This window comes from Protopterus annectens, chromosome 8.part0, assembly GCF_019279795.1.
Source record: "Protopterus annectens isolate FY-2018-M chromosome 8.part0, PAN1.0, whole genome shotgun sequence".
Classification (NCBI taxonomy): Eukaryota; Metazoa; Chordata; order Ceratodontiformes; family Protopteridae; genus Protopterus; species Protopterus annectens.
Window position 1 is genome coordinate 340699030 of NC_056741.1, and position 26149 is coordinate 340725178.

Here is a 26149-nt window from a genome sequence, read left to right on the forward strand (position 1 = left end):
CAACATGCCGCTATAACAAACTATTGTCTACCACTACTCTAGTCCTCCTCATGCTCTACCCCATATTCCTACTTCCATTTCATTCCAAACATACTGCATCCAACTATCACATCTCAATTTACCTCCTTAAAAATCAGTAACAATCTATCACTAAACTCCTCTCCTCACATTTCTTTTCACTGCCTTCTTCACATCGATCCTACTACACCTAAGTACCTCAGACAACCTACACCTCCTATCTTCCACTCTTTTCCTCATCTCACATTTTCTCAAATCCCTTCATATTATCACACTTAGTACACTTGCTACTCCATATTCTGCTATTCACACTTAGCAGCCTAGTTACTTCATCCACTATTACTACTTGCCAACTACTGCTTCCTTATTACCAAAAATGCTCCTTACACTTGCCAGCACACCTCTTCTATTTCTCCTAACCTTCCTCTCCTCTTACCACACTCAAATAAATCCTATCCACCTATCACCTATTTCTACTCATCATCCCTCACAAATTCATACACACCTCTCATTCAAGGTGTCCCCATCGCTCTTCCACATCTCAAACCCACTCCCCCTTAAAATAAGAATTGCCCCATACTTCTCTTATCACACAAGAACCAAGCAGAAATATCACTTCCAACATCTCACAGTTCAAACACCCCTATATCCCAGTTACAGACTACTACTCTGAGGAGATGTTTATCCCAACCCGGGATCTAGCCCACCCCCCTAAAAACCTTACAAACCATCAGATACCACAACACTCGAACTCACTTACAAAGAATCTTACCCTATACTCACTCAATATATGCAACATCATGAACAAAATAATTGAATTCCATGCTTGGATGGCCCAGTACTCCCCAGACATTATAGTAATCACTGAAACATAATTAAAACCCCATATTCCAGACAACACATTCCTCCCCACTGGCTACAATATACTTTGTCTTTTAACCAAACAAAAGGTAATGGATTAGCCATCTTAGACTCTCATCACCTCAAGCTGTCATCTCTTCCAAACCCACCCCCTTCATTTCACCCAGCAGAACTCTTAATTGCTAACTGTAATCTTAACAACCACAAAACTCTAACAATAACCATTATATACATATCTCCTGGTGACAACATTCCTATATTAGAACAAACCTTATCATGGCTCACACTTAATGTACCCAACAAAACCATTATTCTAGGGGATGACAACATTAACTGGTCATCCCAAACCACCAACTCTGCTACCCCTTGCTTAAACTTACATGGATTCACACAACTAATCTCTACCCGGCACACAATTTAGCAAGCCAATTAACTCCTTCTCTACTATTGAATGGATACTTGTCTCTCATCCCAACATATACCACCACCCTAAAACTCTTCCTGACTCCATCAGTGACTACTCACCTATTTTTATCCATAGATTTTCCCCTCATCAGAATAGGTCAGACACATTTAAAGAATGTCAAAGACTCTCTAGTGTCAATCCTTACACTTTTAATAACATGCTGTTCTCTATAAACTGGTCCTTTTTTCAAACCTACCCCTAAATGAAGCAGTCCAAAAATTCAACATCATATTTCTAAATATAATCAACTGCCTTGCCACTCCCTGCACAGTTAGAGCTAAATCCCTCAGCTCACCCTGGCTAAATCAATCCACAGACACTCTCACATGCACAAACAAGATAATGTTTGGAAACTCTGGATAAAAACTAAATCACCCTCCTACCTACAATCCTATAAAGAACTTGGAAACCTGGTTAAAAAACAAGTAAACATAAAAAATAAAAAATTCTACCTTAATACCCAGAGTGCACATAACAAAAACCCTAAAAAGTTCTTGGACTGTATCAATCAAATCCTCCACCCAGGAAACCCCTCAACAACTAACCTCTGTCTTAACAACACCTACCCTGAAACAGCTACCATTTTAAATTCCTACTTCATAGACTCCATAAGCAAACTTATACCAGCATCCAGCTATCCCAACTACACTTGCACCCCCCACACCACAACTAACCCAAACAACTCATTTTCTTTCAAACCTATAGCCACTAATTACATCAAATGCCTCCTATCCAAACTCAAACCCTGCTCTCCCTCTGCCAATATACTTCCCCCATTGTACCTTAAGCTAGCTGCAAATTCCATAGCTCACCCCATTTCTATCTCATTAATCACTCAATATCTAAATCCACAATCCCCTCACTTTGGAAAAAAATCTATACTATACCCATTCACAAAGGTGGTAATTCCACTGAACTAACTAATTACCAACCTATCTCTATACTCTCTCCTCCCTCAAAAGTACCTGAAAAGTGTGTACAGACACAAATATGCAACTACCTACTCCAGAAAAGCCTTCTCATCTCCACCCAACTTGGCTTTCGTCCCAACCACAGTACCTCAACTGCCCTCATCTCCTTTTCCCACACTATATCCCTGGCTAGAGATAATAACAAACTTGCTTACTGTCACTTCCTTGATGTCTCTAAAGCCTTTAACATGATCTTCCACCACAAACTCCTTTCTAAACTCTCTGACCTTAACATCTGAACCCCCACCCTCAACTAATTCTCTAGCTACCTCTCAAACAGACAACATTCTGTCAAATGGCACTCCACACTCTCTCCCTTCCTCCCCATCAAGATCGGTATTCCCCAAGGCTCAATCCTTGATCCATTATTGTTAAACATCTTCACAAATCTTCTTTACATCCTGTCCACAGTATGGCCTCATTCAATACTCCGATGACTCATCCATCATCTTTATCTCCAATACCCTTTCTGACCTGTCTGACCTGCATACTCTCACCCAAAACTTCTTTAACTCTGTAGAAGAATGGTCTACCAATAACCAGCTAATTCTTAATCCCAAAAAGACCAGACTCCTGTTATTTCTCCTAAAATCACTCAACCACCACAAACCCAACTTCACCATAACTTCACTTAACAACACTCCCATCAATGTCGAAACTCACACCAAACTTCTTGGTGCCATAATGGATGATCAACTAAAATTCAACCTACATGTTCAACACTGTATAAAAAAACATCAAAAAACATGCCTGCTGTACAGAAATAAACAATTCCTTAATAAAGACTCTCGTACTGCCCTTGCTCATGCCTGCCTCCTACCCAGTCTACTCTATAGCTCGTAAATCCTTACCAACTTGCAAACAAGCCTAATAGGAAAACTTGAAATCACCTACAACAACATTGTCAAGTTTGCAACAAACCAAACCTCTCTCTCTCTCTCTCACCATTGCCACTCCCTCAAGTCTCTAAATTGGTAAGAATTCCCACACCAACTTCTGTCCACACAACTGCCTATTATTCACAACATCCTAAATAAGCCCTCCTCCTGCCCAAACATCTCCTCTGTGATCTCTCTCCATATACTGACTAGAAACCTCAGGAGTTCTGATCAACTACTTTTAGACATATACAAACCTAAACAATCTATAGGTCAAATGTATATAATCACACTCTAGCCCTTAACTGGAACAGACTCCCCCTGGCCATATGCACAAAACCCCACACACTGGAATTCAAAAAATCACTCAAAGAACACCTCCAAAACTCCTGGACTTGCCAATGTAAAAACCCTCCTTGAATATAACTATCTTGCTGAACAGTTAATACTAACCTCAATAACTCCTAACCCATCACTAGCACTCTCACCTCTACTCAAAAGTGTTTCTCTTCTTACCTCTACTTACCCTTTTCTCTTGCTCTTCCTACTGCCTCATACTGCTCTCACAGACTCTCCCTTAACTCCCTCTTACCGGACTTATTTTCCCTCCACTCTCCTCCTGGGATCCTCCTATACTTTTATAACAAAATATCCTAATAAAAAAAAAAATATATATATATATATATATATATATATATATATATATATATACTCTTTATGAGCTGTATATAATGAAGGGTGAAAATGTAATGAAAATTATGTATGAAACTATGTGTTTTCATTTTTGTAAAATATACTTTGAACTTATGTGGAGCTTTTCTTCCTGGACCTCTGCTGAAAAAGGGTTCTGGCTCAGTCAGACTTTCCTGTCAACAAATGTCAAATAAATAAAATAAAATAAAATAAATTAAGGAGGTAAAATGTAATGAAAGGAAAACTGAGTTTATGAAGGATGGTGAATTAAAATATAAACAGGAGGAGATTAATAGTATTGTGAAAGAATATTTAAAACAGATATATCAGAATAATTATGTTGAAAAGGGTATATGGGCAGTGCAAAAATAAGAAAAGAAGTATTAAAAGAAATAGAAAAAGAAATTCTAAGAAAGAGTTAGACGGAGTGATAAATGAAGGGAAGGAAGAATCTGTATCTGGTTCAGATGGTTTAGAGTCTGACTTTTATAAAGAAGTGAATGAGATAGAAAAGTAGGGAGCTGTTGAAAACAATACATGAATGGATGAAAGAATGAGTAAAAATTGTGAAATTGTAAAACAATTTATATGGAAAATGATGAAAAAGAAGAAATAAAAAATGGAGGCCAGTTACACTGGCTGGGGAATACCTGTTATATGTTTTTTATTAAAAAAATCATTCAGAAAAGAATGATGATGCTTTTGACTGAAGTAATTATCAATGGTTTCTCTGGAATAAGAAAAAGAAATGTAACTGAAATTCTTGTGATAGTAAAAAAGATAGTAGAAAATATAACGAGATGAAAAAGTGAAAGAAAAATACTGGCCTGTGATTTGTCATTAGCTTTTGATAGCATAATGAAATGTGTAAACTTTATATGGTATAGAAAAAGATGTCAACAGTTATTAATTCAATTTACAAAGTATCTTGCATGGCTGTAACGGTAAATGGATGGTTAGAAAAAAAGATTAAGTCATAAAGGGGTGAAAGAGATGCATACAATGACTGTGACAGTTTGTGATTGTGATAAACGTGGTCATGAGAACCTGTGAAGAATGGTCTACAGGAAACATGACTGCAGGATAATAATGGAATAAGATTGTCATTAATATTGTCATTTGCAGATGACTAAGTAGTAATAACAACAAAAAATTACTGAAAAAGCCCACCAAGGCTCTGACACAACTTGCTGCTATGGAAAGGCTAGTTTGCTTTTGATTTCTTGTATTTTCTATTTTGTATATTGTGATTTGTTTTCTTTTCACTGTGTTTTACTTGTATTCTGCTTTTAATTGCATATTAAAACTTTTAAAGAGACCACAGCTGTGTCTCTTGTGAGTCACACAGAATGTTTCCTACCCGCCTACCTTGTGGCTGTTGTGTTCTTAAACACAGCTCTCTTTCTAGTTGCCTGCCCCTTATGTTAATATGACCACATATACCCTCCCCTGTCCCCTTTCACTGGCTGTTGTGAGTAAGCACAAAATTATCATTTTGTGAAAACACTCCCCTTCAACTGTTTAAATTTATTGGCCATCCCACTGTGTTTCATAGAGCCAGAAAACAAAAGTGTCTACCCTCTTTCAATCTATCTTGCTCTTTTAAAATTAGTGGCTGTCCTATTTGACAGCTGAAACTTTAGTTACCCCCTTTTTCATATCTAAAGGCTTAGTGCACACTGCAGTGTTTATATTAACCTATTTTTTCACCTTACCTTTAAACATCTATTGCAAGACCACCAGTTATTGGAGAGCCCACATTCTGCCTCTCAGTAGTCATCTTGAGATTAGTGATTCTGTTTTATCCTGGTGAGAGAAGGAGCACAGGGCATTATTTCCTGGAGACTGATGATCACTAGAAAGCCTAATAACTGCTTTATAGGTGATGGCTTGGAATTTGTGCTCATATTATGCTCCTGGTGAGACAAGGAGCCGAGTGCATTGATTCCTGACTATTTCTGGTTGAACAGTGAGTGTCTGTGTTTAACAGTCCTGATTGATCTGGTTGCTATTAAAGGAATCTACCAGGAAAAGGCTACAACTTGCCTACATCTGGGACAATACAGTGGATCACCAAACATGCGGTGGCCTGGTTCTCATCTTGAATTAGTGCTAATGTATTGTTTCTGGTGAGAGAAGAAGCAAAGGAGCATTGTATCCAAGCAGATTGAAGCTGTGGTGATACCAGCACTAGTAGTAGCCAAGCAGTAGCCATTCACGCGACTCCCCTTTTTTCATAATTTTTGACAAGCTCTTTGTTTTCAGTAAGTACTGCTTGATTTGTTTCTAACTTCAGAATATCTGCCTAAATAATTCATCCTTAAATTTTCAGGGTCTATGTATTAGTTTCCCCTTAAGTGTTTGGTCATGCCCTGTACAGACTCAGACACCTTGAGTGACATTTTTTCTGTAAAGGCATGATTGAAATTTCTCCAATACCTAGTTGCACATAGGACAAATTATTTGCAGTGATAAGCACTGTCCCCAGAGTTGCAAGCCAAATACTCTTGACATTGCTTTATATTCTCACTCCAGCTATCTAATCAATAAAAAAGGGTCTGTTGCCATGGATATGAAATTCCCCACTGTCTCCTTACCAGCTTGGTGGATAGGGGCATCCTGAGGCAATGTAGACATTGCCTCATGTTTACTGACAAGCAGTTAATTCTCAAACAAACTGATATGGTATGTGAGAGATGTGTTTACACAATGTCACTGGAGGCAAATCTCTCACACAAAAGTACTCCTGATGCCTAAAAGGTTGTCAGTAGTCCACACGCTGCACCCATCACACACACAATTCAAAGCAGACATATAGATACACATATGCTGAGGCATTTAAATTTAACCTTCCTAAACCACAAAGACCTCCTAGACAAAATACACATAACACATACCCTCAGCAGCCTCAAACGCACTCTGTCAACACAACACCCACATCAACACATAGAGCCACATCTCATGGAGCTTCTACCTCTAAGCCCATAAGGCAAGCCAGCACACAATCCAACATTCTTGTCATTGGTAACTCCATCATGAAACACACTGATGTCCCACTCACCAGTATGAGTAAGGAGAATGTCACGGTCAGTTGCTTACTGGGGGCTAGGATCCGCCACATTACATACGCACTCAGGTCATTAGACCACAAGTACCAGTATGACTCAGTCATAGTCCATGTGGGAGTAAATGACCTGAGAAGTACCTCCTTAGACTGCATGAAGAAAGACATCATAGAGCTCTCAGAATATGTGTCTCAGGCTGGTATGAGCCTAGCATTGAGCAGCATTTTACCTTCTCCAAGGATGATGCCACAATATAAACAAAAGATGATTGACTTTAATAATTGGCTAAGTTTCTGGTGTCATTCTATGTGGGTACAATATTTGTCAGCTTGGAAGGAGATGGTCAATAGGCCACACTGTGTTGCAAGGGATGGTCTGCACCTCTCCCCTCTAGGCTTTCAAATATTAGCTAAAACATTGTGTTCCCCCATAGTGCCTTTTTTAGGCAATGCCAAACTGAAAGTACTTCCAACATAGCAAATCAAAACCAAGAAAATCTAAAGGTATTATTGTTCAGTGCTAGGAGTCTAAACAAACAACTCCACTCCCTGGAAGCTCTCTTTACCCTAGAGAATGCTGACATCTGTGCAATCACTGAGACATGGTTTAAAGCCACAGAGCGCACACCAACAGTGCAAGGTTATAATGCCTTCCACACGTTTATACCAGCTACTGCACAGACAAGTACTAAAGGTGGAGGTGTCTGTATTTACATCAAAAATAAATATACAAGGCTGGTCAAACATGACAATGTACTTGAGCTGCTCCATGTTCACATCACCATAGACAAAATTCAGTATCACTTCCTTGCAAGCTATAGGTCCTCCTCTATGACCCAGGAAACCCATACCATGTATTTAAACTTATTAGAAACACTAACCATCCAACCTGATACCATATTCATGGGCAGCTTTAATTACCTCACTATTAACTATGAATCCTATATAACACCAAATGTACTGGTACAGACATTCCTGGATTTTGTAAACACAACTCCCTGAACCAGATAGTCAGTTCCCCAACCAGTGGTGCAGCCATACTGGATCTGGTCCTCACTATTATGGGAGAGTGCTGCACACATCCCCTACTATAATGTCTTCCCTTGGTATGTCAGATCATAAAATGTTCTCCTTTGAAGTAAAAATAAAACCTGGACCTCCAGCTAAGCCTGGAATATTGAGGAACTACTCTAAGGCTAACTGCCTGCTATTTAGTGAGAACCTGTCAAAATTTCAAGACTCCATAAACCCTGAGAACACTGCTGCCTATGCAGAACTTTTCACAGATACCCTGTGTAAGCATGTTAATAGCTGCATATAGGCAGCTGTACCCAACAGCAAAAAGTGCAGAACAAACTCAAAAATAAGCCACCCTGGTGGAATCACAAAATCAATAGGCTGTATAACAGAAGAAAGAAAATCATGGCAAAAATTAGGAGGTGCAGCACCGGGCAGGATAAAAGCACTCTCTCCAAACTAAACAAACATCTCAAAGGACAAATAAAGTCTACTAAAGCCAAATTTGAGGTGAATCTGGCCTCCCAGGCCAAGAACAACCACAAGGCATTCTTTAGCTATGTCCACATTTTCAACGGCAATACACAATTGTGTGCAGAGCTGATTGTTAATGGAGCCACCTATACTGAGCCAGAAGATATAGCAAATCTACTGGCCAATAAACTCAGCTCCAACTTTACCCCTGTCTCCCCCTCAACCTTCCTTCAGGAAATACCATCTAATATAACTCCTTCTGATATCATTAGGGAACAGGTCCTTTATGGTCTCTCTAAGACCAAGAACACTACATCAATGGGCCCAGACAATATTCCAGCATGCCTTCTAAATAGCATAAAACATAACCTATCAGGGTCACTGGAATCGTATTTAACTGTAGGTCAAAACAGGCTTCATGCCACATGAATGGAGAATAGCAACAGTCCTCTCGCTGCACAAAGGTGGGCCATCAACAGACCTTGGAAACTTAAGACCCATAAGTCTCACTAGTCTTTTATGTAAAGCCAGGGAAAGGAGTATCATGGAAATGGTCAGTAGTGATATAACAGACCTCCAGACATGGGACCTAACACGTTTTAGCTTTGTCAAGGGCAGATTATGCCTAATCAACCTGGTGAACTTCTTTGAGAAGGTCACCAAAGCAATGGATGAGGGAAAAATGTCTCACACTGCTTATCTTGATCTGGCCAAGGCATTTGACATAATACCCCACTCAGGGATTGTTGACAAACTCAAAAGGCTAGTTACAAACTCATATGTCACCGTATGGATAGCCAACTGGTTCACAGACAGGACCCAGGAAGTTAGAATTGGGGAGTCCACCTCTTCAAAGAGGCCACTCACAAGTGGAGTCCCTCAGGGATCAGTCCTTGGACTGCTACATTTTGGCATTTACTTCTCTGAAGTCAAGGCCAATGTCAGTGGTCTCTGGCTGACTACATTTGCAGATGCTTGCAAATTAGGGGCTGTTATTGAATTCCACACTATCACAAATGTTCTCCAGAAGGGGCTGACACAGACAAACAACTGGTGTCAGAGCCATGGACTAAAACTAAATGCCAAGAAATGCATAACAGTATCCTTCAGGGAAGTCATCCACCTCTGGTAACTATCATATTGACAACACACCCCTTAGAGCTGACCCAGTAGTCAGGGACTTAGGAACACACATAGATAGTAATCTAGCCTTTGACCATCATGTGTCTACAGTAGTGAGGAAATCCTTCTATGTTGCACAACTTATAAACAAAGATATGGCATCTAAATCCAAGGAAGTCATTGTTCCACTGTATTTGGCATTCATCAGACCTATCATTGAGCACAATGCCACTTTAGTATGTACCTAACTAGGCATATCCAAAAACTGGAATGTCCACAGAGATTCTTTACTGAAAGAATACAGGACTTAAGTAAAATGTCCTATGCAGACCACTTCAAGGGTCTATCCTTGTATTCTGTCTCCTACAGGCATTTAAAGGGAGATCTATGCCTGACATACAGAGCATTGTTAGACCCCACTCTGATAGACCTCCTGCATATCCGCAAAACAAACAGCACCAGAAGTACCTGTTCTAAAGACTCAAACCTTGAATGTGATATAAATAGGACCTGCTGGAGAAATAGGTATGTATCCCAGAGATTACCCTGTCTCTGGAACAGACTCCCCATCCATGTGAAGCAGAGTTCCTCCCTAACCCAATTCAAGTGCAACCTGGACAATTGGATGGGGAAAAGGAAATTCATCCCTGGTTTGGCACTTATGTCTGTAATGGACACAGGCAACCTGTGAATGTTTCATCCCACTTATCAAGGGTATCAGAACTTGTTAGTGATTTGAGATGCGTGGCTAGGCTTAAAAAGTTCCTTGTGGTCATTAGTCCAGTAAACAGTTATGAACTATGTATCTATAAAGTATGAATGAGAAAAGTGTGTATTAAAATTGGAGCATTACTGAGTAAGTTTATATTTAAATAAAAAAGAGTAAAGGAATCAGAGATAAAATACAGATTGGGGAGATTTATTTCATAAGAAATGAAATTAGTGTATTAGGTGTGAGATATGGAAATTATGAGGTATTGGTAGAACAGTGGTAAATTGCTAAAAAGAATAAAAAGCTTGACAGAGAGGTGGAAGATATTTCAACTGTCTAATACAAAAACTATATGCATTAAATACTTGTTTTTGGGAAATTAGCTTACTTAGGTAGTGTATATGTTTCCTAGTTGTATGGAAAAATAACTATTAGAATATGTTTGAAATTTCTTATAAAGTTCAAGATTAAATCAAGTTAAAAATGTAATAATGTATAATCTGAAAGAAAATTGCTGGTGTTGAATGTAATAAATCCTGCATTTTTTATTTTTTTGCTTCAATGTATTTATTTGGATCTACCTGACTACGTCGAAACTTCAGAAGAGCGAAAACGACTTCACCGACGCCAGAAGATCGACAAGGCAGAAGACCGACGGAGGAAGACACCGACGCTGAGAACACTGAGATGGGGAAAGGATGTGTAAGTATGCGGTAGTGACAGACGTTAGGGTGCGAGTAAGGTAAGTGTGCGATGTTGATGGTGTGTAGGGATAGGGGTGGGATAAGTGAGTTAGGGTTAGGGCGCGGGTTAGGTAAGGGTGCGAGTAAGGTAAGTGTGCAATGTTGGCGGTCTGTAGGGATAGGGGTGGGATAAGTGAGTTAGGGTTAGGGCGCGGGTTAGGTAAGGGTGCAGTAGTGATAGTTTTTGGGTTAGGGGTGGGTTAAGTGAGTTAGGGTTAGGGCACGGGTTAGGTAAGGGTGCGAGTAAGGTAAGTGTGCGATGTTGGCGGTCTGTAGGGATAGGGGTGGGATAAGTGAGTTAGGGTTAGGGTGCGGGTTAGGTGAGTGTGTGATAGTGACGGACCTTAGGGTAAGGGTTTGGGTTAGGGCTGTAGATAGTTGTGTATGTATGGGTTAGTGTTGGTTTGTAAGGATTTTGGTGTGCTTGTGTTGTGTGTGTGGGTTTTGGATAGGGGATTTGTTTTGTTTGTTGTTATGATGTGTTGAGTGTATGAGGTGTCGTGTTTGTGAACTGTCGATTATGTGGTGTCGGTGAAGTCGTTTTCGCTCTTTTGATGTTTCGATGTAGTCAGGTAGATCCATTTATTTTGGGTATTCAAAATGACACATGAAACAAGATGTCCTGTGACAGGAATGTTATTGTATAAAAATTTGATTATCTAGAGAAAAAAGACAGAGTAAAAGAAAAGGAAATGGGAATGTAAAAATATGGATAGCATAGACTAAGAAAACAGATAAGTTTATGGAAAACTGAATGAAATGATGTTAGAAAAGATATGAACATTTGGTACAAGAGTGAAATAATATGGGCTGATTCAGACACTTTGCTGCACCATGGATAAGTGGCCACATTCAGGGTGGGTGAAGTTTGAAAAAAACCTCTTTGGCTACACCAAATAATGTGGTTGGCCATGGTACATGCTAATGATTCTATAATGATGCACTGCGTGTGAAAATGAGGCAAAACAAATTGGTGGAGGGATTTAGAAATGGTTAACTCTCCTTAGATGTGAACTCAACCTTTTGCCTATGTTCAGATGGGGTATGTCATGCGAATACACCTAGGGTACAAAAGCCATTGTAAATGGTGTAACTGCAAGAGGCTCTCCATCTCTCTGGAGTTTGGATAAAGTGGTCCTGATATTTTGATTATTTTCAGTTATATCTGATACCTAACTGAATTACCAACTTGCTATGTATCATTAAATTTTGTCTAAATCAAAATTTTAAGAAACCCTTTGAACAGTTCCATACTCAGTAGTATACCTTTCATTGGCATTCCAGTAAATATGCAATATGAGTTTGATTAAATTTGATTTTGACTGTTTGTATGTCTATACAGAAGAAGGGGCAATCACTGACTATGCATTTAAAAATAGGTATTAAATCTCTACAACAGGCAATTTAATTTAGTCATAATTTGCCATATTCATTAAATTTAGAGAGGTGCATTTAAAACCCAGAAACTGTGAGTTTATAATTTTCAGTACCATACTCACTAATACAAGAAAACACACACACAAACCCATAAACTCATAATACATATTCTAAGTAATATCAGTGACACTGTCACCCCAACAAAGGAAGTGCATGAAACCTATTCCAGCTAACACATTCTAAAAATGCAACTATACGAAGATAGATGTATGTTTTTAATAATGAAGATTATGCACAGGTTTTCAGTCATAACATAAACTGGTACTGAGAGGTGAATCTTGACATTCAGGGCCAGAACACATAAACAGCTGTCAGAAGTTGCATGTTGCTCTAACGAATGAATAGCTTTTAAAGTTTTTTTGTCACCTCAGTCTGCCATACATTTATATCTTACTTGTGTGCATCTGTGTGTGGAGATGACACAGTGAAATGTATTAATGTTTTTAAAGTTGATTTTAGCTTTAAGCTACTGTTATACAGTAGCTGGCATTGGCTGATGTTTATGCTGTAGTGTGAGGATAGAATTTATCAGTGCTGAGAGTGCTTGACAAAGTTTAACAAAACTTTGCAATGTACCTTCTCTATATTAGATACGTACTTAACAAAGTTGTCTTTTTGCTGAGTTTTGAACTTAATAATAATGCTCCATACACTGTATATATGTTTAATTTAACTCTGACGCAGGTTTTTGTGCTTTGTACAACTAAAAGGTATGTTACAGTGACATTGCTAAGTGAGAAAGGAGTACATTTTATATGGACATTCTAGGCATATAAAAGAGAGACCACATTCCCTGTACTATGCACTATTTTGTTAGCTAAGAATGACTCACATATATGACAGCTGAAAATTCACATTTAAAATTTAATAGCAAGTGCTAGGAATCATGCTTAATTCGATGTTTATTAACTCAGATGCATATAAAATATATATTGTAAGAAATAGAGATTTACACCAATGGATATCCATGTATAAAATAAAAAAGAGGTCTAAACAATGAAGTTTCTGACTATATCCAAAAAAATGGTATATAATGTCAAAATAATGTAACAGAAAAATCCTATAATATTGTACGTATATGACTCAGTTTACAAAAAAAGTTACACTCTCCATCATCTTTTTTAAGAACTGTTATTATTCATGGTTATTAGAGTAGTCATAGTTTTAATCCATAAGGTATTTCTGTAATGTTGAAAAGCTCCTGCAATATTTTTTTCTATTTAACATCTTTTTCACTATGTAGGAGAAAGCAGCTAGGAATTATAGCTTATATTATCTGAGTATATCATGTTGCAAAATCAAAATTTTTTTGCAATTTTGTTCAGTATGTTCAAATTCATCACTATTGCTTATTAATATTTTCATAGATTAAAATAAAAGTGCAGAGAAGAGTCACACATATAATCAATTTTAATTGAATTAAGTACTAAACCTGAGCTTATGTCCTTTTGGTATAGACATCAATACTGGCTGTGCTGGTAACAGTAAGGTGAAAGTTAAATAGACACCAATTATCCTGTCCAATAAGATGAATTAATTTCATAGGCCTGATGTTGGTGTGTTACCCTGGCAGCAGCTTCTGTATTCATAGATTACCAGCAAGAGATAGTATTATTTGTTTGTCATCAACAATTTCAAACAGCATTCTAATAGACATTTTCTAAATAATTTAAATGATCTAATTTGTCTAATACTTTTATAGTTTATTACTTTGCTTCATAAGGAATGTAGAGTTTATTTATTTTTCTTCTTTAAATCTTTCAACAAAGTCTGTTCATAGGGTCATAGGAAATTCAAGGTAAATGAGTCTTGCAACCACTTATGCCTTGCCAATACACAATCTTAGACTTGTTTATAATACTGTTCATGTTGCTGCCATGATGCCTTCCAGAGTTCATTCTACTGAGTACAGCATTCCTGTATTCTACAAATTTTAGTTTGAAATTCCTGCACTTTCTATTAAACTCTTGGAGAGGAGTGATGATTTGTCGAATGCTCTTGTTCAGTGATGAGCCTAAAGAAGGTATTTTTGATGAACTCATTTTCTGTTAAAACTGCCAAACAATGATGAAAGAAGGAGATGCTCAATTAAGGAAAATGACATATGAATAAAGTCTTTATGCCCCCCCAACTCTCCTGTCAGAAATGTACAGTTCTGAAGAATGCCTTATTTCTGCTATCGTCTCAGTGGCCATATTGTATCCTCCCAGCACTGCATGTTTTTTGTACATATTTAACAAACAAATTAATTAATTAATACACCCATACATCAATGCTACCACAGTAAGTCAGTTTCCTTACTGTCAGGTATGTCTTTCTTTGGCACTTTCCATCACAAACAAGACCAAACTGATAGCAGAAAAAATGTCTTCTGAGTATTCATTTTTTTTTTAAATTGCTTATTCAGTTATCTCAAAAGGCAGTCCACTGTTCAACAGTTTACAAATCTCAGTTATAACACCAATGTAAGTTTTCGCACCCTTTTGTACAAGAAAACAAAAATATTTCCAAGACTTCATGAGTTTCCTAAGCGTTTTTTTGTAAATATCAATATCCCATGAGTTTCCTTACCATTTTTTGTATTTATAATTAAATTTTTTTCGGTGAAATAGATGAGATAGAAATACATTACAGGGGATGCATGGGCAACTAAATTTAACATTCCCATTAGTCTTATGAATATAAATTGTTAGATTATTATTAATAGTTAAAAGTGGCAACAGGTTTGTTTAGCAGATGCGCAGTAGGTAGCTGAAGTAGTCTGATCTGTCCAACTTGGAATTCTACATTCAAATAGATATTCATGATGACACTACATTTACCAGAAATCTTGAATGATATCTATAGCTACGTCAGGGTAGAATCGAGCATTTGTTTTGTGTAATATCAAACATTATCCCCAGGATTCAAGAAGCTTGGCACAAGGACAGTTTTAGCCTTGCGCCAAGCGTCATCATGACAGATGGTGCAGCAGCGCCATATGAATATGTATGAAGGGCGCGCCACCGCACCCTTGATGTGCACAGGAAACGTGTGCAAGTGCAGGGGGTGTGTACAAGTGCTCTACGGAGGCGTAAACATACCCCGACACTTGCAAAACCTACCATGCCTACTAGTAGAGTCCACCCCTAATAGTAAGTCAGTAAGTCAGTGTCCATGGATACTGAAATGTATGCTAAGCATACAAGAGTGTCCACGAACAGTGAAATAAAATCAAAGTAGTAAACACACAAGCATGTAGCGGAATGTAGAGCCCTGTCCCTAGAACTGTCACAATTAGATTCCCTGTCCCAGTGTCCCTATTATACACTCGAATTGCAGCAATAGCAAAGGTGTAAGCAAAGTGCAGCATATCTGCACGTCGCCGCCCTCCGCCTAGTGTAACTTACACATCATATTCATTCAAATAGAGAAAAACAAGTGGAATCAAAGTAAGTGTCAACAGTGTAGTGTTTAGAGCATCTGCCTATCAAGCAGGCAGCCACGGTTTGAGCCCAACAATAGCACATATCATTTTCCATGTGGAATGAATGTAATTTTGCCATAAAACTGATATAAGAGTATCGCATGAGATATTTAACTTAAATATAATTCAAGCAAAGTGGCACTGTCATAATGAATAAGGTACTAGTAAGCAGGTGTAAGTGCAAATAAGCATCAGTAAACACATATAAGTACCAGTAAGCAAATCTGAGTGCACTTGCACGGGTCTAAGCAGTGCCCAGCATAGGAAATGTATATAAGTATATACAGATATATAATATATATATATATATATATACATATATATATATATATATATATATATATATATATATATTTATGAAGAAAGAACGACGTAACAATAAAGCATACAAAAGGAATGAGAAGGGAATCAACAGCAACCCCAGTATTACATAGTGCTCTCAGCGCATGTCATACCCAGCTGGGCAGGAATGAGTAAAGCACTGCTACTCACACCACAGGCAGGATATTACCAGTAAGAGTAACATTGTTGAATTGCTAAGTCTACTTTACACACAGAGGGTAGTCCCTGGTGGGACTACTTAAAATAGATAGACCATTTGGCCTTCCGACCATTACACAAGCAAGGGCAGGTATGTTCAAGGACTAAATGGTGGAAGAGCCTGAGAATACATGGGGCGGGACAACATACGTGTTGGGCCCCTAATGCTCTGGAGAGGGCAATGTGTGGAGGTGTGTCATGGTTGTGATAACAAGTGGACAATGGAAGGTATGCGTGTATTTTAAACACGGATGGGGTGGAGGAACTATTGGTATGAAATTATGGAGCCAGGTGTGTCAAGGTTGGATGGGCTGGTTCTAACTGGACCGCCCCATGGAGGTCAGCGAGTTCGTTATAGGCATATATGCATACACACATGCAGGCATCAATATGTAGAAGTACATTCTCTGTAACATTCATTCCATTTGCAGACATAAATAACATGAATGTGCCCTTACAAACCACGACAGTAGATAGAATAATAAGTTGTGCAGAAGAGGGACGGGATGGAACTGTTAAATGCAGAAGTGTGTACAATGTCCAAAGTCAGTGCTGTGCTGACAATAATCAAATGTAAGGACTTCCCCACACATGGAATCATTCCTGTGGTCTGCCTGCTATGGCAATGCCAATTCCTAAACCGGTCATTTGTAAAAGAAATATGCCAAACACGTACATAAATTAGGCTCTCATGTGTAACGTGTGTGTTACCACATAGTCATACATATTAATTAATTGTAGTATCATGTTAACGGCAGTAAGGATGTAATGAAGTATAGAGTCTAATCTTGACATAAACACATGCGTGTCCCATGTGGGACAACCCAAAAATTGTGAATAGTATTCTTTTGATTGCTCACGTCACCAATGTTTGTGGACTAAATGTTTGGGAGTTCTGAGGATAAGTGGAGTGAGTCAATCAATGGGCCAATGTGTAGTTGTGTGGATACACCACAAATCCATCTGAAGAATGGATGCCAGCAGTGTTAGGGAGGTGTTGGGGTGCGTGTTTGGGAAACCAGGAGCCATGGGTATATGGGGATATATATGCAAATGAAGCAGCACAGCAATAGTGTATTGGTTAGAGCAACCCCCTAACGAACAGACATTCCCGTACAGAATCCCACTGTATCACATACCATTTACCATCGGTAATCCGAACATGAACATATTGCGACATCTGTCCACTGCATAACCTGCAAAATATCAATTAAAAGATAACTGGAGTGAAGTGTCCGTGTCATAATGAATAAGGCGCTAGTAAGCAGGTCAAGCATATATAAACACCAGTAAGCATATATATATATATATATATATGTGTGTGTGACACACACACACACACACACACACACACACACACACACACACACACACACACTGTGTGTGTGTGTGTGTGTGTGTGTGTGTGTGTGTGTGTGTGTGTGTGTGTGTGTGTGTGTGTGAATATACACAGATATACAGCTATGATGGGAAACAGCACACAAGAATGACATATATTCACAGGCTATGCCAATGGAAGTGAGGAGCCCAAGCAAGAAATATGAAACATGTAGCATGACCTTCCACCCCAGCCGGACATGGGAAACATACACACAAATAATGTAAAGAGTCCACTGCTCCTCAGACCACAAGCAGGATACAACCACGGTGGTACACAGTACACCTCTGAATTCTAATCTTGGAACACAGACTGGAGCTTCCCTTGCGGGACACTCAAAAAATTGCCAAGACCAAAAGAAGGTGATAGACCAGCCATTCTGGCTGCAGTGTATACATACTCAGAATACAAGAGTGGGAAACCCTGATGACCCATGGGCTGAGACAATTGTATGAAATGGGTTCCATGAAGTGGAGAGTGGGCAGCATGTAGTGGTGTGTCCAGAACAGACCAGGACCCAGAGTAAGGATGGGTGGTGTTGAGGAGATGCGGGTGGGGGAACTATGGGTAGCTACTTATGGGTCTAGGTGTGCAGGTGTTGGCTGATGTGGGCCTATATGTGGGCCTAGGGATGTAAGCAAATGTGTTCATTGGGCAGAGGTGTCGCCCAATGAGCAGTCACACCCACTATGAGTCCCACTGCAGCAAAGTGTAATCTATATGGCAAGGAACTGAATAACCAGATGTAGACGTATATATGTAGTATGTGTGTGTATATCTATCCATAGTGACATAGAGAAAAGCCTCTCCCTCTTCGTAGTACAAATGTATATATACAGAGACAGAATACAGATACATACCCACATACCCGCATATAAATATATACATATGCAGACACCCATAGACCCATATGTTGTGGGATATATATATTTATATAGTTATATCTATAGACAGCAATATATAAATATACATGTATGCATACATATACAGATATATCTATATATAGTAATGTAAATATATATATATATATATATATATATATATATATATATATATATATATATATATATGTGTGTGACTGTAAATATACACATGTATATAGCTAGGATATGATACAGCAGTTACTAGTAACATATGTTCACAGGCCGTGCATATGGGGGTGAGGGGTCTGATAAACAAACGTGTAACACATACACCTAGACATACAGACACACAAGTAAGATAAACACACCACTGCTTCCCAGACCACTGGCAGGATACTTCCAGTGGGAGAGACCTGCCAGGTCTAATCTTGAAACATAGACATTGCTGTCCCTCATGGGACAACAACAATTAATGATCATTGGCAGTCCCGGTAATGACTTATCAAACCAGCCTGTAGATGTAAATGGACCAGTAGGTTGTGCAAGCCTGATAATCCATGGGTCGACACAACGTACAACATGAGTCCCGACACGGGGAGAGTGGGCAGTGTGTAGTGGTGTGTTTATACCCCACCTGCACCCACAGTAAGGATGAGTGCTGTAGAGGAGTTGCAGGTGGGGGAACTATGGGTATGCAATTATGGGCCTAGGCGTGCAGGTTTTGGCTGGCAAAGTCATATTAGGACTGCCCCGGGGATGTAAGTAATATTCCGAAATGGGCATAGCTGACACCCATACCTCTCAACCCCTAAGAGCACATCCACTGGACAGGACATAAACCCTTGGGGGAATAAATAGGGACCATACCTCTGAACTGTCCCCGATTTCCAGGGACATCCCAGATTTCAATTTGGTTTCTAACTCTATCCCACTTAATCCCTCCTAAAACTAGTGACATTTGGAGGAAAGGTGGTGAATTACACGTAATGAATAACAACAACAATTAAGAGTTATAAACATCATTTATCCCAGAAAATGTGTATGAATTCATAAGCTCTGAGTCTGTCAGATTAATAGCACCAATAATTTAAATGTGTCCATGATGTTGTCATGCCATGTCCCTGATTCAGTTTGTATATTTCCCCAATCGTATAAGAGGTCTGATAGGGACAGAAAGCACATATTCCACTGACAACCTTAGAAAGATGATAGAATATTAGGTTTGCAGTAGCATGACTCGGCTGAAGGATGTGGGTCCCAAATCCCAATTACTTGTTTGTATTGAAGAGTGTCAGTTCCCATGTATTAGCCAGATGGGTGCAGATTGTAAGAGGAACACACCAATAATATGAATCATACTCTGGAGAGGCCACATATTCCATACAGTCGAAAGGCATGCTGTTGCCTAATGGGCAGCCATTCCCGATACTGTAGGCATGTAATCCGATGTAATAGACATCACAAGGTAATATCGTAGTCCTCACTCCCACGCAGGGGTGTGTCAGATGCAAACACCAAACGCAGTGCATTTGCAAGTGTAGGAGCAAGCGTGTGTAAGCCTGTTTGGCCGCCAGTATGCGAGTATTACACTGGTAAAGCAATGTAGAGGCTAACTGAGTGTAAGAAACTGTAACCAGAGGTTAGCATTGCTTAGAACCACACAAACCCAAACACACCCGCTCAAAGCTGCTTTAATGTGCCTTAATCACATCGTATCCAATGGCCTTGTTCTGCCCAGCAACAAAATAAACGGCCTTTGCAAGGCTTGAAACCAGGACCCTGCACACACAGCTATTGCGATTTACCACTAAGCCATGGCAGATATGCAGACATTGGACCTTATCACAAACATATCATCCAGTGCAGTCATTCAACAGTATAGGAAATGTATTCCATCATGTAGATGTATGTGTGAGTGTTTATGTCCAGTATATAGATACGTACATATACATAGATATTTCAGGAACATCCCATGTGACAACAAAGCATTACAAAGGAATGAAAAGGGACACACCAGCAATGTCTGTATTATGTAGTGGTGTCGTCCTATGTAATATCAAGACTCCCTCAGACAGATATGTGTCAGTCATACATGCAAACATTTGTACATTGGCCATATACATCACTCTGTGCATGTTATTTACACTAACACAACAGTTCCTGTCCAATCATTATGGGACAATAGTACTCTTGCAAGGTGCTGTGTGTGACATCATCATCATGATAAAGGTACATGGGGTAACCATAGAGGCACTGGTAGTGTTGTGTGTACAATGGGGTCATCCGCATCATGTGTATCTGGAACATTTAGGAGTCTTGTGCATACTAGGATCGTGTGCCTGGGAGACAGGGGTGAGGACAACTGGAGTATGTTGTGATGCGTATTAAAAGGGTTACATGTGTCTAGTGGACACATGTGTGAAATGGACATCTATGTATGGGGCAAATGTTGTTCTAGGAACCAATTGCCTTTTGTTTCCGTAGGGTGAGAGTGGGATGTGGGGGAAGGAGAGTAGGTATACTTATGGAGGATAGGTAGGGTAGGATGACAGGCAAGACAGCATACAGGGTCGGTATATTATACATGTGGGGGGATACAATTCAGATGGGGAGGGGTGTTCGGCATTCACAAGTCCATGAGCCCCCAGATGGAAACAGTGGGATGGAGGTCTCCAGTCATGGGCAGCCACCACTGCACCAGAACAGCTGCAAAGGTGGCAGTGCTGGGGGCTGTCTAAGAGGGGCAGCCTCACCCTGTAAATGTGACACTCTGCCCTTGAGCTGGCATATTTGGCCTCGAAACCCCTTATTGAGCCCCCTAAACACCATGTTTGGGACTGTACGACAGCGGACATGTTCCTGTCTGGACCTGCTCCCGGGGGGACATGCCCCATCCTCAGTGGTGGTACCACCAGAAGGCGGTGCAGAGCCAACAGAGGTGGAGGTCCAAGGCTGGGCCCCAGATGTGCTGGTGCCCTGTGCCATGGCCAGCTGAAGTGGGACAGGAGGTTCTGCCGGGACCTCCAAACCCATACAGCCTATGTTGTTGCAGTTTAAACACAGGTATGGCTTAGTAATAGTCAACAGCATTCAGGATTACTTACAACAGCATGCATAGATATGACCATCAACCCAACACAACAGATGGTATACATTTGCAGAGAGAGCACAACACATGCATATATACTGCATGACATCTGTACAAAATGTAGAAGACTTGTGACTGCAGCTATGAACAGTGGCCCATTATTGGCATGTCACTGAGAACCCAGGACAGTGTCTGTCATACCACTGTTTCATGTGATATATGTCCAGTCAGGGATGCCACTATGTACTGGCTGCAATCCTCACACTATACTCCTGCTGTTCACAGATGTGTGTTCAGTGAGTAACACAGGAAACAAATGGTTCCACACACTGACCAGTCCATGGATGGCCCTACAGATGGGGGTCCCTCACAAACAGAGCACTGTCTTATCCATTTTAAAACATGCAGAATAGATATTACCACACACACCTTGTTAAACAGGCAGTTGTCTCAATGAAGCATAGCTACACTTACATGCTGTAGTCATGTCTGGCACATCACCCTCTTGTCTTTAGGCTATTTCTCACTGTGTATGTTGTTTGAGGAACATCCAGATATCATCTGTGATGCCGTTTACCAAACACCAGATCCAGATACCACTCACAGCGACTGTCATGGGCAAACACCAACATGATGTTTCTAGATATTGTACTGCATTTTTCATGCAAATGGCTATGGGAACATCATCGCAGCTGTTCCACATGCAATCAGCTATAGGAGGACTGCAATAGGTGCAGAGGCCATCACCTGAACATGACCATCACTTACAATATACAAGCTGCTGCTGAGCAGGTGTACACCTCCACATCCACCAGAGAGTGTGTGGGAGGGACAGACAGAGGCAAAGTACATCAGAGAAGGGCTTGGAGACTAAAACCTTAGCATCATCTGTCACACACCTACGAGTACAGGGGTTCAAACCCCTGACTGACTAGTCATTACTATTACAAGTGCATGCAGTTACTACATGTGCCACAAAGCTGATATGTTGGTGTGCTGTAAGAACATATATGTGTGTTGGTCTGCGACATCTGCAACAGAGATATAGTAGACAGACATTAGGTGTAGCACACATGGCTGTCCACATGAACAGATGTCATTGTCAACACAACACTCGCTAATGGACTCAAATTGACACTCTTTGCCAGTTCCACAAATACACTCCCAAACCACTTAGTTTGCCACACTGCAGTAATGCACAGGTACTACATGCACCACAGAGGATATCCGGAGGTTCTATGGGCTAGGGCATGTGAATGTGTTTGACATCTGTCGGTATGCCAATGGGAGTTATACTGAGAGTGACCGTGGTTGGGAGCATCATACCCCACATGCAGACACAAGGTGCCAGTACTGACATGCAAGTGTGCATTGCTTCATGGGTGTGTAGTGGTTGGCTGTGCAAGATGGCTGTACAAGGCTGGGTGAGGGATAATTCTTGGCATCACGCCACCTGACAATGGTGTGCAGTGTAGTACAGGGGTGTAGTGTCTGCAATGTCCCACACAGATGTGTATTGTATGAACTGTCCTGACATCCTGGTTACCATTGTGTATGGCCATAGCTTTGCAATGCATGCCATGTCTGTGTTTGCTAGTCCTTGACATGAACATTGCCTGGGATGTGCATGTCCCACAATAATGTACAGTGACATGTACAGGTGTACCTGGTTTGGCTGGCACATGTTGTGTACACAGACCGTTATCCTCCGATATGCCAATACCGTCCTAATGTGGCAGAACCTGCTTATAGTCAGCAGGTTGACCCTGCACCTGCATTGATAGCATGATACAGGTATTCCTTGATGTCAGTGGCATCGGTCCATACAGGGCACATGTGTAAGCCATTGTATTGTCTCTGTGGATCACATTTGATGGCACCACATATGTTGCAGGCATCCAGTGAAGAACATAGTGAAGGCACATTGTCCGCAATTATGTGCCTATTGTACTGCTGTACAGCGTGCCATGCCCTCTGCATCCCACTACAATCACACCATGCCTACTATCTGTCATCAATGTGTAGGGTACTAGCAACATAGTGGGATATTCCTGGCAAGTGTGTTTGTGTATGACACATGGGGTCAGGACATATTCTGGGTAATAGTAGGGTTGCATACTTTGTTCACCAGGCCTTTTGCCAGATGTAGGGGCATGGTTTGCCAACACAGTCCCTTGGCTGACTGACATCTGTACTCCTCGTGAGGTGGACATTGTGACATATAAGACGGACACCATATAGAAAAATTACAAAATCCGCTCCCCGACATGTCCAGTAGTTAGACACTGATAAGGAATCCAAACACAAAAAACAATCTAGAAAAAGAACTGAGACAAATGAACACACCCTCACTGCACCACTTCTATTAAACCAATCCAAATAGTATCGATATCCACCTTCAATGGACCAAGCAAAGCATCAAAGTTTTAAAAGGTAAAGCCTTCATTTGTCTCAGTTCTTTTTCCAGTAGTTAGACACTCACAGCCACCTCTACACAGGCTCGGACAGTCAAACACACACCTGCTATGTCCTGGAATAGAACCCCTACCTAACTAGTGTATCACTCTACAGCATTACGCAGTTACAGCATGCGCTAAAGAGATTACTGGGTTACAGCAGTCCCAGAGGTGTATGTCTAGGTGGGTGACATCAGCAGGATTGCCAAAGGTGGTCATGTGAATTGCAAAGAGTGTGCATACTCTAAAAAGCATAGTTTTTGTCTCAGGCAGACAGAGACACACACACACATAGTTGGACATTCTTGGAAAGAACTCCTATCTAACTAGTTTATCACACTACAGCAATAAGCAGTTACAGCACGCGCTATGGAGAATACAGGATTACAGAGGTCCTAGAAGTGTATTTCTAGGTGGGTGACATCAGCAGGATTGCCAAAAGTGATCATGTGAATCATAAAGAGTGTGCATACTCTAAAAAACATTGTTCCTGTCTCAGGCGGACAGAGACACACACACACAGTTGGTCTCTTTTGAAATAGAACCCCTATCTAACTAGTTTATCATACTACAGCAAAATGCAGTTACAGCACGTGCTACAGAGAATACTGGGTTACAGCAGTCCCAGAGGTGTATACTTAGGTGGGTAACATCAGAAGAATTGCCAAAGAAGGGCATTCCAAGTGTACCATGGGCTGTACATGTCTGTTACCTGCGTATATCCACTGCTTACTGTCACGAAAACCCAATTACACCTGCTTAAAGGTGTGTTATGCAGTCCTAATTGACAGTATCAATGAGGCTTGTAGGTCTTGAACCCTGGACCATGCACACTGAGGTCACTGGATGTATCACAAAGCCATCTGGGTTATACACATGTTGTATGGAGTCTATAATTCACATCCTACTACAGGTATTCCACAGTACTGAAAACAAATGGGACAGTCCCTTTGTGTACATATGTACAGTATCCTTGAATGTACTGTACTCTGTGAAACAACAGAGACAAGTCTGCATCTGTACAACTGTCATACCTACATATATATATGCACCTATGGGATGTGTATACACACACACACACACACACACATATATATATATATATATATATATATATATATATATATATATATATATATATATATATATATATATATATATATATATATATATATATATATATATATATATATATAATATATATATATATGTATATATAATATATATATATATATATATATATATATATATATATATATATATATATACAAACATACATGTCTGAATGCCCTTTGTGACACAGAAGGGTTCCAAAGGAACTGACATGTACACAACACAGAGGCATCTCTTGTGTTATAACATTTAAATCATAAACAGTTCACCAGAAAAGGGATGGTTGTTGTGTATGTGGAGTTTGGGGTGGGGAATGATGGCTAATGTAATCTACCCCAGGGATTGTGGAGTTAGGGTGGGGGAATGATGGGTATGGACCTACACCCTAGTGACCACGTCAGTGTCACTGCTCGATAGTGGCACAGGAAAATAACATACCCAGCTGTAGTCGTGCTTGACTGTGTATTCTTTACCATTCCTACCTATGTAATACTTTGTAGACACCGGTCTCCACAGATGGCTACCATGATGTGCTAAAAGACATTACACATGTGTATGCCTGGCTACTGGGTAGTTACAAACACAAACATGCACACACTTGCCAGAATTGTGCATACACACACGTCTTGCCTATGTAAAGGTAACTAGTACAGTGGTATGCAGTTGGGGTATGTGCCACAGAACACATACAATTACACTTACTCTGATTCCACATCTGAGCTGGGTGACATCACAGGACTGATTACTTGCAGTGGGGAGGGGGGAAGATAGAGGTTTAGCAGTTGACAA